Source organism: Poecilia reticulata, chromosome 8 (genome assembly GCF_904066995.2).
Source record: "Poecilia reticulata chromosome 8, P_reticulata-male-v2, whole genome shotgun sequence".
Lineage (NCBI taxonomy): Eukaryota > Metazoa > Chordata > Actinopteri > Cyprinodontiformes > Poeciliidae > Poecilia > Poecilia reticulata.
The window spans coordinates 20,797,599-20,813,630 of record NC_088837.1 but is presented as its reverse complement, the minus strand read 5'-3'; the positions used below and the strand labels follow the sequence as shown (position 1 = coordinate 20,813,630).

Here is a 16,032-nt window from a genome sequence, read left to right as displayed (position 1 = left end):
TAAAGGTAAAATAATATAATAAATAATAAGTGCCATGGGCAGGGGCGCAACTACACATTATTCAGGTGGATGCGAAAACATAAATCGGCACCCACCACGAAGGAGCGTAGAAACATACGCTCGCTGTTTAGGGCAAAACTCGCTACATTTACCCCGTTATGTGCGCGAGGCGAAGGAGCGTAAGGGGCGCTGAAGTGTCCGGAAAACATAACCGATGCGCCGATTCAAAACATCTACAATAATGATAGTAACATTATTAATAAAATAATTGTCAGTGCAAAGTAGCCTACAAATTTTTTGGCGGGGGGCGGTGAGGACCTGGATAAAGGCTAGGGGGTCGCTGGGCCGAAAAAGGTTGAGAAACACTGATCTAGAGGCAGAATCGTGTACTACAAAAACTGCGCGTGCAGCAGCTTCATTCTGGAAACTTTTGGGTACCCCCTCGTACTCCAATGAATAAGGCAAGTCCTGAGAAGCCAGCTTAATGGCAAGAACAAGATCCGTGCGATAAACAGTTACTCACCAGAGTAGTCAGAGACCCTGCAGGAATAATCAGCTGGCCAAAGGAGGAGATGAAGACCACCGATGTTAAGACACTCGGAAACTACTGACCATGCATGGAGGGCTCCACATCAAATCTAGCATTCTGACTAAACACGAGTCATAGGCAGTCATAAGGCAGGTGATTCCTTGAGTTTTCTAAATTGAGGGAACCAAACCGTTTTGGAATCCTAAAGACCTTTATTGGAAATAACAAACTGTTCCACAAACAGGAGCCATAATACTGGATGGATAATAAATGACTAAAAGTATATGATCACGTAAAAGGTTAAAATAAGATTCATAAATATATATGTATAGAAAACAACAAGGAAAATGACAAAACAAACCCTAATTGATTTCTATTTGCTTTTTCTCTTTCTCTCTGTCTGAGCCTCGCGCGGTGCATCTGACCTCTGACCTCAACTCTTCCCATCTGTCCTCCCATGGACCAGATGATGTCCCTCCTTCAAAACCAGCCGATGAAAATGATCAAGAAGATCTGGAGGATCAAGAAGACAGAAAAGACCTCCATCACCTCCAGGGGACAACTGTCAGTCTCCTGTTGGGCATTTGGACTGAAAACTGTGTGAGACTGAGCTCTAACAACCTCCGCTGGTCTGCTGTCCAGTATCAGCGTAGAGGAAGAAAAGCTAAACATGCTTCAGAGCTGTGAGGGAAGACGACTCTGAAATGTTGACGCTTGTTTCATCTGTGGACAACATGGACATTTCCTGAGGGACTATCTGGACAACCCAAAGATCCAACACCAGAACCAGTTGGACTGACAAGAAGCCAGAGGAAAGAGACGGGGGAGGATTTGGCTGCAGCAACGCCGAGACCGAGTAGGGGAGAGGGGCGAGAAGGAAGGAACAACATGAATCCACATCAACCACTGTGAAGGACGACCTGTCTGTCACGACTTTAAATCTGAAACAACAGAGCAATAGAGTGAGCAGCAAAACTTCACTCTACCAAGTATCAAGTACTTCAACTTTTGACACCAAAGAGGACAACGTCCAGATCAACAGCTAGTTTAGATGTTTCTGAAAGGCTCTCCACTCAAAGAACTATTGCTGGTCCACTGTCAAGTGACCGAAGCAGAGAGTGAAGATTTATACTTTTATGACAGGAGGTAACAAACCCTCCTGAGCAGGCGATCAGTGTTCCTGCTTCTACGCTTTACTACTTCCAGATGGAAAATCTGCGCTTTGTTGGGTTTTGAACGGACACTTATCTATACCTTCACTGCACTGATGTAATTTTTTTGTTTTGTTGGGTTTCCTAGAAAACACATGAAATTGGGTAGCTTAATTATGATCATTCTTAGTTGTTTGACTCCTAAGGATGTTTAAGAGTTTAGAAATTAATTCTTCTAGACATAAGAGAAGTCAATTTAAAATGAACTTTAATGTGTGTAAAAGACTCATGTGTCGTCTCTGCCTGGCAGAGCTTTCCATCCAGAATTGCTTCATGATTGATTGTCCTACAAGCTCTCTGTATTGTGCATAATTCATAAATAAACATGATTGAGTGATTTTACCTGAACAGTGCTTGGTAAGTTTTTTCCATGATGGATCTGACGCCATGATGGATCTGACGCAGAAGGGAGTGACGCATTCAGGGACAAGCGGAAAAGATATTCAAGGGTTGAAACATGCTGATAGTTCATATTAATCAGCTAAAAAAGCACATTGTTTTTAACATTGCACAGGTATGGAGAGCCATTTGAGTCAAAATTAAGTAAATAAATAAATAAATGTGGATTCTGTGAACCTTCACTCTTCTAATTTGATTTTTAGATTAAATGCAAAATGTACTTTATTCTGAAAAGAGAAACTTGGACCACGGAGCAATAGTCCAGTCCACAAAGCAACCAATAGGAATTTCATTAATCATATTGTCTGAGTAAATTGCTTCCTGTCAAAAACGTTGTTTCTTTCTCATGTGATATGTTTTTTTATTGTTAATATAGTTTGTGTTTTTAGTCCTGCAAAGCACTTTACATTACCTTGAGTCTAAATTGTGCAATACAAATAAACATCTTTGATTGCATTGTTACTTTCTTACAATGCAGTAACAATGCACTTTGTGCATTGTTACTTTCTAATGTGTGCATTAGCACTTTTCCTACACTAGGGGGAGACATATACTGAGAATAGTTCCAACGCCAGTTCTTTAATAATATTAAACTTCCCCTCCATTAAAAACTCACATTACTGTCATCATCAAGTTTGACAGTAAGGAAGTACAGCCACAACAAAAATGGTAAGTCAGTTTTATAATCAAGCTGACTATGGATCGGTTCTAATAATCGGTTGTATTATGAATACCATATTGCGTATTTTAATCTGTTGTGTAAACAAAACTTAAATCAATAAAACTCTCAAGCACAATGTTGAAAGTTATTTCTTTGAATTAGACCCTAAAAGTATTGAAGTTTAAGAGGAATATGTACATTTTTAGTCATTGCGAAATAGCTCATGCTACTAATAACTAATGTTTAGTATAATGTCACAGAAATTATTCAAAAATTGTACACCAGGTTTTAATAGCAAAAATATCTCCTGAGGAAAACAAGATAATTTTTCCAGGAACAGAGTTGCCAACACAAACCGATACTTTGGAGACGCTTCCCCAAGGGCGTAGGAACAAGTTTATCTTTGAGGGGGGGGGGGGGGGGGGACATATCGGAAACTTGAAAGATCCGTAAATAGCTTGAGCAAAAATCTAATCTAATCTGACCCCTTGTAACGCGTAATCTAACGTGTTACTATTTACAATCCAATAATCAGATTAAAATTACGTATCCAAGTTAAGTATTTGTGATTATTTTTAGAAAACACATATTGTTGCTTTCTTCTTTTTCCTTGGGGAGATACGTTTCATATGTAACAACAGCGACACAAACGTAAACGATGGAGGGAAAAGAGATGCACATTTTCTATAGCTGATGGATGAATTTTTTATTAAGTGATAAAATTACTCTTTCAAAGTAACTATGCCATCCATGGCAATAAACTAACTACACTATAAATCATATGTGTGTAGACCTGTCACAATAACAAATTTGATTTTGATAAACAATATTATTGTTGTTTTAGACCCATTTTTTAAAGTAATAATGTTAATGGGAAATTATAATGCAAGAACACATCTGAAGATCAGTAAACTAAAATTATAATGAACATTTAACACCGCAACTAGAAGGCATTTCAAATATCCAAAATAAATAAGCAAAACGACAAATAAAATGAATTTTGAAGTCTTTGTAAATACATTTTTTCTTCAAAAAAGGTTTAGCTGAAACCAAAGCCCCAACCTGAAACTTTTATCATACAGTTTTGTAGAAAGAAAGAGAAATAAAAGAGAAGTGATAAATCATGCCAATGGAAATGATGAATTGTTTTAATTTATCTTGAGCACGGAGCTCATTGACCAGTGCGTTGAAGCGACCCGCAGCGGCACAAAGCTGACGCCGGCGCATGCGCAGCGTGTCGCAGCGCCTCGTGCATCTCTGGATCTTGCCAACTCGGTGCGGATCACGCGCGCCGCTTTCCCAGGCGGCTCCAATGTAAACCTTAACTATAAACCTTGGGGCTGGTCCAGTTTATAATCAGTTAACTCACACATTGTGATTAACATTAGAGTTGCTACATGTAACTATCCTGGCTCTCTGGCTGGGCTGGCAGTTTTGGCGGGTCTGAATCGCTGCCAACAAAAAACTCCACTTCATCTCCAAGACGACGAACAAAATGTGTCCAGCTTTTGGCTTTTCCTTGCTCTCTTTTTTCCATCCTTCTCACTTTACCGCTCCACTCCAATTCCAAAGAGCAGAACAAATTGTATGTTTTTTGAACAATAACCATTTTTGTTGCTAAGAGATGAGTGTGTTTACTGGTAACCAAGAGCCACGAAGTGAACTTCAGATATTTACTTTAGCGTAATTTGCCAACGGTAAATGTCTTGTATCTAATCAGGTAAGCGTTATTTCGAAGAGCTTTTGTTTATAAACTACTTGTTATTTATTTGGTTTTAAGAGATAAGCGGGGGTTTTCTGGTAACGAACTGCAACGAAGTATAAATCGAGATTTTTACTTTTGTGTTGAATGTGTGTTTAATATAGCCTATTTGCCATTAATGCAAAAAAAAAATTACTTTTCTGCAAAATTGACCAACTGCACAATTCTTGTTAGTGTAAAATAAGTGGTATTTCAAAAGAGCGGGAGAAACATTATATATTTTCATCAATAAGAATTGTTGTTGCTACGCTGTTAATCTGTTGCTTAGAGATGATCGCGTTTTCTGGTAACCAAGTTCCACAAAGTTCCATAAAGTAAACGTCCGAGAGACAGCAGAAGAAATCCTACGTTTTTTGAACAATAACAATTTTTGCTGCTAATCTGTTGCTAAGAGATGAGTGTGTTTACTAGTAACCAAGAGCCACGAAGTGAACTTCAGATATTTACTTTAGCGTAATTTGCCAACGGTAAATGTCTTGTATCTAATCAGGTAAGCGTTATTTCGAAAGAGCTTTTGTTTTATAAACTACTTGTTATTCATTTGGTTTTAAGAGATAAGCGGGGGTTTTCTGGTAACGAACTGCAACGAAGTATAAATCGAGATTTTTACTTTTGTGTTGAATGTGTGTTTAATATAGCCTATTTGCAATTAATGACAAACAAAAATTACTTTTCTGCAAAATTGACCAACTGCACAATTCTTGTTAGTGTAAAATAAGTGGTATTTCAAAAGAGCGGGAGAAACATATTTTTTTATCAATAAGATTTTTTTGTTGCTACGCTGTTAATCTGTTGCTTAGAGATGATCGCGTTTTCTGGTAACCAAGTTCCACAAAGTTCCATAAAGTAAACGTCCGAGAGACAGCAGAAGAAATCCTACGTTTTTTGAACAATAACAATTTTTGCTGCTAATCTGTTGCTAAGAGATGAGTGTGTTTACTAGTAACCAAGAGCCACGAAGTGAACTTCAGATATTTACTTTTGTGAAAGTAAAAATCAAAAAGCAGAGCACAAACATTTCTAATGTAACTATTGCCCACATTAAAAGTAGGCATTTTCCTAAAATAAGCTTTTTAGCTATTTTGTTTATTTATTAACCATGTTTAGCACACTGAATGGAGGAAGTCAATGTAAGACAACATGCTAGTTATAGCTCAAATGCCACTGGCTGCATTTAGGCTAATATTACCATTATTCGATCTTGATATTGCCTAATGTTTTGTGATGCCAAATATAGGCTACAGAACAAAAACAGAAATATTTACAGAAAGAGATGTTTAAGCAGAATCATTGCAAAGGCAGAAATGAGAAAAAAAAACACCATTTATCTTAAACTCCTAGAACTGGCTTTAATTCTTGAGTTAAAAAACAGAGACACCTGCTTTACAAGCAGACTTAAAATGTTCCTTTCTGTGAGCACCTTATGTATCATCTGATATTGTTTGGACAGGTTCAGATCTGATATCACTTGCCTTGTTAAATTTCCTGTTCCTAAGTTCTCTGACGAGGCCCAGAAATTTGATAACGAGTCAGATTTCTAAGTTTTAAAATATTATCAGAAAGGTAGAAAGTTTGCCAATTATTTTCCTTACACTTTACAGTTATGCAGCACTTTGTGTTGATCTGAAGTAATCATCTTTGTTGTAAAATATCTTTGAATTTGTGGCTGCAGCATTGCAAATGCTAGAAATAGTTATGGGATGTGAGCACTTCTGCACATCATGGTGCTTGTTAGAGAGCCCTAAATATTGTATGTTTATGTTATTTCCCTCAGTTACTCAACATATACTGTTACAGAAACTCACAGTTTCAGTGTTGGGGTCACATTGTATTTGGGAAACGTTTGATAGTTGTGCACATAAGAAAAAAATGATGTAGTTTACTGCTAGGTGAAACGCTAGTTAAAATCAAACCTACTTGGAGATACTCAGACAATGTGTATATATATATTTATTCATATTTATATAAATTCCCTTCTCACCCTTCCGCAGGTGGACTCTTTCATCCGCTGAGCTTGGGTTGTCTACCAGAGGCCTGGGAGCTTGAGGGTTCTGCGCAGTATCTTGGCTGTGCCTAGAACCTGACATTTCCGGACTGAGATGTCTGATGTTGTTCCTGGGATCTGTTTTAGCCACTGCTCCAGTTTGGGGGTGACTGCCCCAAGGGCCCCGATGACCACAGGCACTACCACAGGTCCCTGCGCTCCTCGGCCCTGTAGACGCAGGGTGAATCCTAGCAACCTGCGGCCTCTTTGCCGGGAGCACCAGATTCCACCTGATGGTGTAAACCCGCCGATTTCTGCCAGGATCAGTTTGGTAAATGCCAGGTCGCTGACAAATAAAACTTTTGTCATTAGGGATTTCTTTTCCTCTTATTGATTGGATGTTTTATTAACAGAATCATGGACAAGTGGTTTGATGACTCCAGCATTTTTAATGAACTGCGGCTATTTTAATGCTCCAAGGATGTCAGGGTCCGGTGGAGGTATAGTGACTGTTTTTAAAAGCAGTTTTACTTGTAAACAGTTGCCTCTGGCCTCGTTTAGTAGCTTTGAGATCAGCCTATTTGAACTCAGCAGCTCTCACACTGTGCTGTGTGCGGCGGGCTATCGGCCACCGAAGTACAACAAAAACTTTATAAATGACTTTTCTGATTTCCTGGCTGATATCATGCCAAGGTATGACCGAGTTCTCATTGTTGGTGATTTTAATATTCTTGTCTGTCGTCCTATTTCACCTATGGCTCAGTCATTTCTTAATGTTACCGATTCTTTTAATTTTGTGCAGTCTGACTGGTGCTATCCATGAGCATGGTCACAGTCTTGATCTGGTTTTATCTTATGGTCTACCAGTTTGTAATTAGTGATTGGTGACTCATTATTTCAGACCATATGCCTGTTTTATTTGAGATAACGTTGTCCTGTGCTAAAGCTAAAGCATGCACTGCAGCTCGGTTCTATCGTGTTCTTAACCCTTCTACTGCTGGTCAGTTTTCTTCTGTTTTAATCAATTTATTGGTGTATAAAGTGCTTCATAAATAAAGTTGGTATGGATGGTATGGTACTGTGGTCTTCACCTTCCAGGCCTTTTCCAGTTCCTCTCTGAGGCCCTGGTATTTCTCCAGTTTCTCGTGCTCCTTTTCCTGTTGTTGTAGTCACTTGGTATTGCACATCCACCACAACGGCTTCCTCTGTTGTTTATCCACCACCACAATGTCCGGTTGGTTCGTCATTACCATTTTGTCTGTCTGGATCTGGAAGTCCCACAGGATCTTAGCTCGGTTATTCTCCACCACCTTTGGGGGTGTTCCCCACTTTGATCTTCCTGTCCATATTCTGCAGATGCTCCTGTACACTATGCCCGCCACTTGGTTATGTCGTTCCATGTACACTTTCCCTGCTAGCATCTTGCACCCTGCTGTTATGTGCTGGACTGTCTTAGGGGCCTCCTTGCACAACCTACACCTTGGGTCTTGTCTGGTGTTGTAGATCTGAGCCTCTATTGCTCTGGTGCTTAGGGCCTGTTCCTGTGCAGCCAGGATGAGTGCCTCTGTGCTGTCCTTGAGTCCAGCTTTTTCCAGCCATTGGTAGGATTTCCTGATATCAGCCACTTCAGTTATTTGTCGGTGGTACATCCCATGTAGGGGCTTGTCCTCCCATCCTCTGTTCCCCATTGTCTGAGACATTTATTGAGCACATCATCTGTTGAGATCTTGTCCTTGGTGTATTTATGGATCTTGGATGTTTCATCCTGGACAGTGGCTCTCATACTCACTAGTCCTCTGCCTCTTTCCTTGCGGCTAGTCTCAGGGTGCTGGATTTGGGGTGGGACCCTCCATGCATGGTTAGTAGCTTCTGAGTCTTAACATCCGTGGTGTTCATCTCCTCCTTTGGACAGCTAATTATTTATTTATGTATTTATTTTTATTTCTAACAGACAGAAAAGACAGTCAAGAAAGAAAAATATAAAATAAAATAGAATGAAACAGACTAGAGAAATAAGAGGTAAAACAAATTATTATGCCCAAGTGACAAGCAAATTTTATATTTTCTGTTTGAAAAGGAGCAGGTAGAAGATGTAATATCTTATAATGTCCTGCCCCTTCAATTAACTGTCAAAACATCAAAACGAGACAACTTGTTTCCATTTTACATGACATTTAAAGATGTCCCATTATTTAAAAAGTATTTATATCATCAATAGTATTTACAGACTTTAAAACAGTCATCTTATAGAACATTTTGCAATAAGCTCCTTTTTAATCAGTTTTTTAAGCTGGTTTATATTTCTAATTTTTTGAACTCATCATTCAATCCATTCTATACATCTACTCCACGCACCGATAAACAAAAACTCTGCATGGTTGTTTCTAATACATTGGTTTTTTTTTTAAATGTCCATCACCTCTTAAATTATAACTTCCCTCTCTGTCACAAAACATTTTCTGTATATTGGGTGGAAGTTCCTGATTTCTGACCTTAAACATGAATTGTAGAGTTTTAATATTTCAGTATTCTTGGACCTTGTTGCTTTGCTTGGGTTCCCCAAGGTTCAGTTTTGGGCCCACTCCTCTTTTTACTGTATATACATCAGAGTCTTAACATCCGTGGTGTTTATCTCCTCCTTTGGCCAACTAGCTATTCCTGCAGGGTCTCCGATTACTGGTAAGGCGTAGCTGTTTATTGCACTGATCTTGTTCTTGCCATTGAGCTGGCTTCTCAGGACTTGCCTTATTCGTTGGAGGTATTTGGCTGTGGCTCCTTTCCTTGTGACCTCATCGAGGTTGCCATTTGCTTGTGGTATTTCCAGGTACTTGTAACTGTCCTCAATGTCTGCTGTTGTTCCTTCTGGGAGTGAGACCCCTTCTGTGTGGACGACCTTCCCTCCATCCGACCACACTTCTCTAGTCCGAATAACATCCCAATGTCAGTGCTGTAGATCCTGGTGGTGTGTATTAGTGAGTCGATGTCTCGCTCGCTCTTGGCGTACAGCTTAATGTCATCCATGTAGAGGAGTGTCAGGGTAACATTAATGGTGGCCCCATTCTTGAGTCGGTATCCGTAGCCAGTCTTGTTGGTGATTTGGCTGAGGAGGTTCAGATGCAGAACAGCAGTGGACACTTGTGCAAGTGGTTTGCAGTTTGCATTATATATAAATAAAAAAATAAAATAAAATGAAAATACAAAACTGCAACTGCAAACCAATTGTGCAAGTGGTTTGCAGTATATATTTAAAAAATAAAATAAAATAAATAAATAAAAAACTGCCCTGAGACAGACTGGCGACCTGTCCAGGGTGTACCCGCCTCTCACCCGGAACGTTAGCTGGAGATAGGCACCAGCACCCCTTCCCAATCCCACTAAGGGACAAGGGTGTAAGAAAATGGATGGATGGATAAAAAACTGCAACTGCAAACCAATTGTGCAGTTTGCAGTATATATATATTAATAAATAAATAAATAAATAAAATAAAAAATAAAAAATAAAAAAACAACCTGCAACTGCAAACCACTTGCACAAGTGTTAATCAAATGGGGCAGAAATCAAAAACTCTGGAAAGAATCATAATTCTTTCCAGGAAACTCTCTGCCCCCACTGCTGTTCTGCATAGGTCTGAATCCCCTCAGCCAAATCATCAACGCGAGCCATCCCGTCCTTCCAAACAGACTCCAGGATGGTGGCTCATGGGATCCTCCCGGTCAGAGCCGTCATGCACTCCCGCGACATCTGCCCCCGACCCGAAGTCGGTTAGGCACCTTCTGTGGGAGTGCAGCGCTGCTGTGGACCTGTGGGCAAAGGCCGGCTCCTTGCAATTCCCATACTTGCCAGCAAGGGAGGTCCTCGACACGCAGCTAGTGCTGCACGGGGTGAGCCACCGGAAAACATAAAAAAGGGCCTCATGGAGATGTGGCTCACCCTAGCCACCATATGGACCTCCAGAAACCTGCTGGTAAGCAGGCGCAGGTAGATGCCCACCCATGTTTCTGTGATCCGAATGGTGGCAAAAAAAAACATATAGAGCTACAGGTGGCGCGCCTGTAGCTCTAGGACACAGACACAAAGAAGAATCGCCTGCGCCTCTTTGGACGAAGGAGCCGGCGCTCCACAGACAGAGGTCCCAGCAGCAGCGGCCTGGCTCTCCGGGTGAGGCAGGTGGGAAGGAGCAATGGGGGAGGAAAGCCCCTCTGAGCACCATCGCTGTTTGGAAGAACGGGATGGCTCCAAACTTCAACCAGACTGGCCACGGATACCGACTCAAGAATGCAGCCACCAAAAGTCTCCTCCTCTACATGCATGGCATCAAGCTGTACGCCAAGAGCGAGCGAGACATCGACTCACTGATCCGCACCATCAGGACCTACAGCACTGACATTGGGATGTCATTCGGACTAGAGAACTGTGGCGGATGGAGGGAACGTCATCCACACAGAAGGGGTCTCACTCCAAGAAGGAACGATTGCAGACATTGAGGACAGTTACAAGTACCTGGGAATACCACAAGCAAATGGCAACCTCGATGAGGTCACAAGGAAAGGAGCCACAGCCAAATACGAGGGGGTACCCAAAAGTTTCCAGAATGACGCTGCTGCACGCGCAGTTTTCGTAGTACACGATTCTGCCGCTAGGTATTTGTTCAACCACGCCTTCTCAATCAGTGTGCCAAGCAGCGTTGATGTGGAAGGTTTCATCTACCCGCAGTGAATTTTCTTGTAAGAGCTGTTTTGTCCAGCCGTCGTTTTTCTTCATGGAGAAGTTCTATGAGCAGCGCGCGGCTGAAGCTTTGGGGAAAAAAAGCATCGGAAACCGTTTAAATGTTGGAAGACCGCTTACAAGGATGACGCTATGTGTCAAGCTCAAGTTTACTCGTGGTTCACCCGCTTTAAAAATGGTGAAATGTCAATTGATGATCAACCGCTTTTTTCGGGTGAAAAAAGCCGAAAAAAGCGGTTAGAACTTCTCCATGAAGAAAAACGACGGCTGGACAAAACAGCTCTTACAAGAAAATTCACTGCGGGTAGATGAAACCTTCCACATCAACGCTGCTTGGCACACTGATTGAGAAGGCGTGGTTGAACAAATACCTAGAGTAGCGGTTCTCAACGTGGGCGGTACCGCCCCCCAGGGGCGTTCAGAGGACGGCAGGGGGCGCTGGCGGACATTTTTGCAAAAGGGGGGCGCTGGGATGCCTTTGGGGGCGTTTGGTCGAAGGTAAACTTTACACCTTAAATCCACAACAATACCATTTTAGACTTTGAGCAACTTGGTAAAACTGTATTGTGTAACATTAATCATGCTTGGCTGCAGCTGTATCGATGGCAGCTCTTCTTCTATTCAGCGTTTGTAGCTTCATGGCGCAGCTCCGCTCCGCATCAGTTCAGCGTTACACCGCTGATGACGCTGCTGTGATTCACTTTGTCTGGCATTTATGTAGGCTACATATTTTGGCAGTTCTGTGATCATGTCAAAGCAGCAATTTACATTAAAAAGTGTTTTATTTCCGTTTGAAAGCTGCCCTCTTCCATGGAAGGACAGCAGAAAATCGCTCTTATAAACATGTAATTACTGAAATCAAGATGCCTTCACTTTGTATCCCTCTGAAAAATGAACCCATTTAAATAAAGAAATCCCTCCATGAGTGATACCTCGATAGCGTTCACGTCAACACCGGTGCTGTAAGTGGTCCGGTATGAAAGGGGGTGACAGAACAACGGTACAGCACTTTTAAATGTCATTAATCAGAACACCGAAATAGTTTCCGTTGTTTTAAAAGGTTCAGTCAGTCTGCCTTTTCCCCATCGATAGCTTCCCGACCGCCCTGCACCTTAGGGAGTTAAAAAAAAAAAACGCCCGCACACTGCGCAAAATCTGAAACATGAGAAGCGGGCAAAACGACAAACTAGATGTGAATTATGGCGTAAAAACAAGAATCCGACGCTGAACAGTGAAAAATCAACACATGATTGAAACACATGAGATAGGAGGCGCAGCAGGTGATGAGTGAAAATTACCGATGGTCAATAAACGATCAAATAAATCTAGCAACAGGAAAGAAACTAAAGTGGACATAACAATAAACCAAGAGAGGGTAATACTAATCAAAGGAAACTAAATGGAAATGAATGAAGAACAAAATGCAAGAATAAACTAAGAAACTAAAGTAAATACGGAGGAATAAACTGGTATATGGCAAGACCTTTAGAGCAATAATTAATACAGAGGACTGTATGGCAAGAATAAACAGACACTATTTCCAGATTAAAGGTAAAATAATATAATAAATAATAAGTGCCATGGGCAGGGGCGCAACTACACATTATTCAGGTGGATGCGAAAACATAAATCGGCACCCACCACGAAGGAGCGAGGAAACATACGCTCGCTGTTTAGGGCAAAACTCGCTACATTTACCCCGTTATGTGCGCGAGGCGAAGGAGCGTAAGGGGCGCTGAAGTGTCCGGAAAACATAACCGATGCGCCGATTCAAAACATCTACAATAATGATAGTAACATTATTAATAAAATAATTGTCAGTGCAAAGTAGCCTACAAATTTTTTGGCGGGGGGCGGTGAGGACCTGGATAAAGGCTAGGGGGTCGCTGGGCCGAAAAAGGTTGAGAAACACTGATCTAGAGGCAGAATCGTGTACTACAAAAACTGCGCGTGCAGCAGCTTCATTCTGGAAACTTTTGGGTACCCCCTCGTACTCCAATGAATAAGGCAAGTCCTGAGAAGCCAGCTTAATGGCAAGAACAAGATCCGTGCGATAAACAGTTACTCACCAGAGTAGTCAGAGACCCTGCAGGAATAATCAGCTGGCCAAAGGAGGAGATGAAGACCACCGATGTTAAGACACTCGGAAACTACTGACCATGCATGGAGGGCTCCACATCAAATCTAGCATTCTGACTAAACACGAGTCATAGGCAGTCATAAGGCAGGTGATTCCTTGAGTTTTCTAAATTGAGGGAACCAAACCGTTTTGGAATCCTAAAGACCTTTATTGGAAATAACAAACTGTTCCACAAACAGGAGCCATAATACTGGATGGATAATAAATGACTAAAAGTATATGATCACGTAAAAGGTTAAAATAAGATTCATAAATATATATGTATAGAAAACAACAAGGAAAATGACAAAACAAACCCTAATTGATTTCTATTTGCTTTTTCTCTTTCTCTCTGTCTGAGCCTCGCGCGGTGCATCTGACCTCTGACCTCTGACCTCAACTCTTCCCATCTGTCCTCCCATGGACCAGATGATGTCCCTCCTTCAAAACCAGCCGATGAAAATGATCAAGAAGATCTGGAGGATCAAGAAGACAGAAAAGACCTCCATCACCTCCAGGGGACAACTGTCAGTCTCCTGTTGGGCATTTGGACTGAAAACTGTGTGAGACTGAGCTCTAACAACCTCCGCTGGTCTGCTGTCCAGTATCAGCGTAGAGGAAGAAAAGCTAAACATGCTTCAGAGCTGTGAGGGAAGACGACTCTGAAATGTTGACGCTTGTTTCATCTGTGGACAACATGGACATTTCCTGAGGGACTATCTGGACAACCCAAAGATCCAACACCAGAACCAGTTGGACTGACAAGAAGCCAGAGGAAAGAGACGGGGGAGGATTTGGCTGCAGCAACGCCGAGACCGAGTAGGGGAGAGGGGCGAGAAGGAAGGAACAACATGAATCCACATCAACCACTGTGAAGGACGACCTGTCTGTCACGACTTTAAATCTGAAACAACAGAGCAATAGAGTGAGCAGCAAAACTTCACTCTACCAAGTATCAAGTACTTCAACTTTTGACACCAAAGAGGACAACGTCCAGATCAACAGCTAGTTTAGATGTTTCTGAAAGGCTCTCCACTCAAAGAACTATTGCTGGTCCACTGTCAAGTGACCGAAGCAGAGAGTGAAGATTTTACTTTTATGACAGAGGTAAACAAACCCTCCTGAGCAGGCGACGCGATCAGTGTTCCTGCTTCTAACGCTTTACTTAACTTTCCAGATGGAAAATCTGCGCTTTGTTGGTTTTGACGGACACTTATCTATACCTTCACTGCACTGATGTAATTTTTGTTTTGTTGGGTTTCCTAGAAAACACATGAAATTGGGTAGCTTAATTATGATCATTCTTAGTTGTTTGAACTCCTAAGGATGTTTAAGAGTTTAGAAATTAATTCTTCTAGACATAAGAGAAGTCAATTTAAAATGAACTTTAATGTGTGTAAAAGACTCATGGTGTCTCTGGCCTGGCAGAGCTTTCCATCCAGAATTGCTTCATGATTGATTGTCCTACAAGCTCTCTGTATTGTGCATAATTCATAAATAAACCTGATTGAGTGATTTACCTGAACAGTGCTTGGTAGTTTTTTTTCCACAACAATGGACAAAAACATTAAAGGCTCTCAAGTAAAACTGGCAGTTTTAGCTAATGTTGGACCCATGAGCCAATGCTAACATTAGCATATTAGCCTGCAAAGACTTTTATGCGTCATCTTTCAAAGAAAAATTAACCTGTAACCATATATGCGAGTAGTAAAGGCATACATGCACATGAAAAATACTGAAGACGAATAACTCACCTTTAAAGAAGCTCTGTTCTTCCAATGGAAGCTTCCCGCACTTTACTGCGCACGCACCTCTGAGCTGAAGCATTCACTCCAGTGACAAAAATAGTCAAATCCAGTTACTCAAAATAAGTAGTCTTGTACTTTCTCAGGCCAAACATGTACATTGCTCACATTACTTGATGAATAAACAATTTAGTGAGACTTGAGAAAGCATACAAACCTAATTAAGTAAGAATAGGTATTGCCTTTTAGAGTGTTCTAGCAAGGCGTAGAACGAGTCTGTCATTGGGGGCGAACCATATCGGAAACCTGACAGATCAGTAAATATTTTGAGCAGAAATGTCAAACAATTATGCCATCATCACATCAGTAATGCGTTACTCTAATCTGACCTTGTTCAGTAACAAGTATTCTAACACGTTACTATTTACAATCCAATAATCAGGATCCAGGATGAACACTCACTTTAGCATTTGCCTCACAACTAGCAAGCTACATACTCTGGTAGCACAGACAGGCTACAGATTCTGATATATCTATGGTCAAAAGACATTTGATTATTGGTCAAAATGCACTGATATAAATTGACTTTGCAGTTGAAACTGGTTCTACTCTTTCTAAAACCAAAGTAAAAAACAAATAATAAAATAGGACTCGCAGTTTTAAACTCAATCAGCAGTTTTGACCAACAAAAATAAAAATCTAAAAACAAGTTTTGTTCTTCTTGAACAACTCTCTACATCAGTCAACCAGTTTGATCTATCAAAATAAATAAAAATGATAACTTTTCACAGTCTGACACCTTAGCTCCTCACTGTTAACTCAGTCTCACTTCCAGCCTGCATTCAGTAACTTACCAAACATGAGCCATAAAAAACACTGAAGCAAAAAGCCTAAAT

The 16,032-nt window shown here is 41.0% G+C and overlaps 1 long non-coding RNA gene across 1 annotated transcript; it reads left to right on the top strand.

The window, feature by feature from the left end:
• Window positions 1-4,586: 4,586 nt before the first annotated feature.
• LOC145552690 (uncharacterized) lies at window positions 4,587-6,921 on the top strand. Its single transcript, XR_014088821.1, has 2 exons — window positions 4,587-5,052; window positions 6,554-6,921. It is a non-coding gene; the product is annotated as an uncharacterized LOC145552690 (long non-coding RNA).
• Window positions 6,922-16,032: the final 9,111 nt, after the last annotated feature.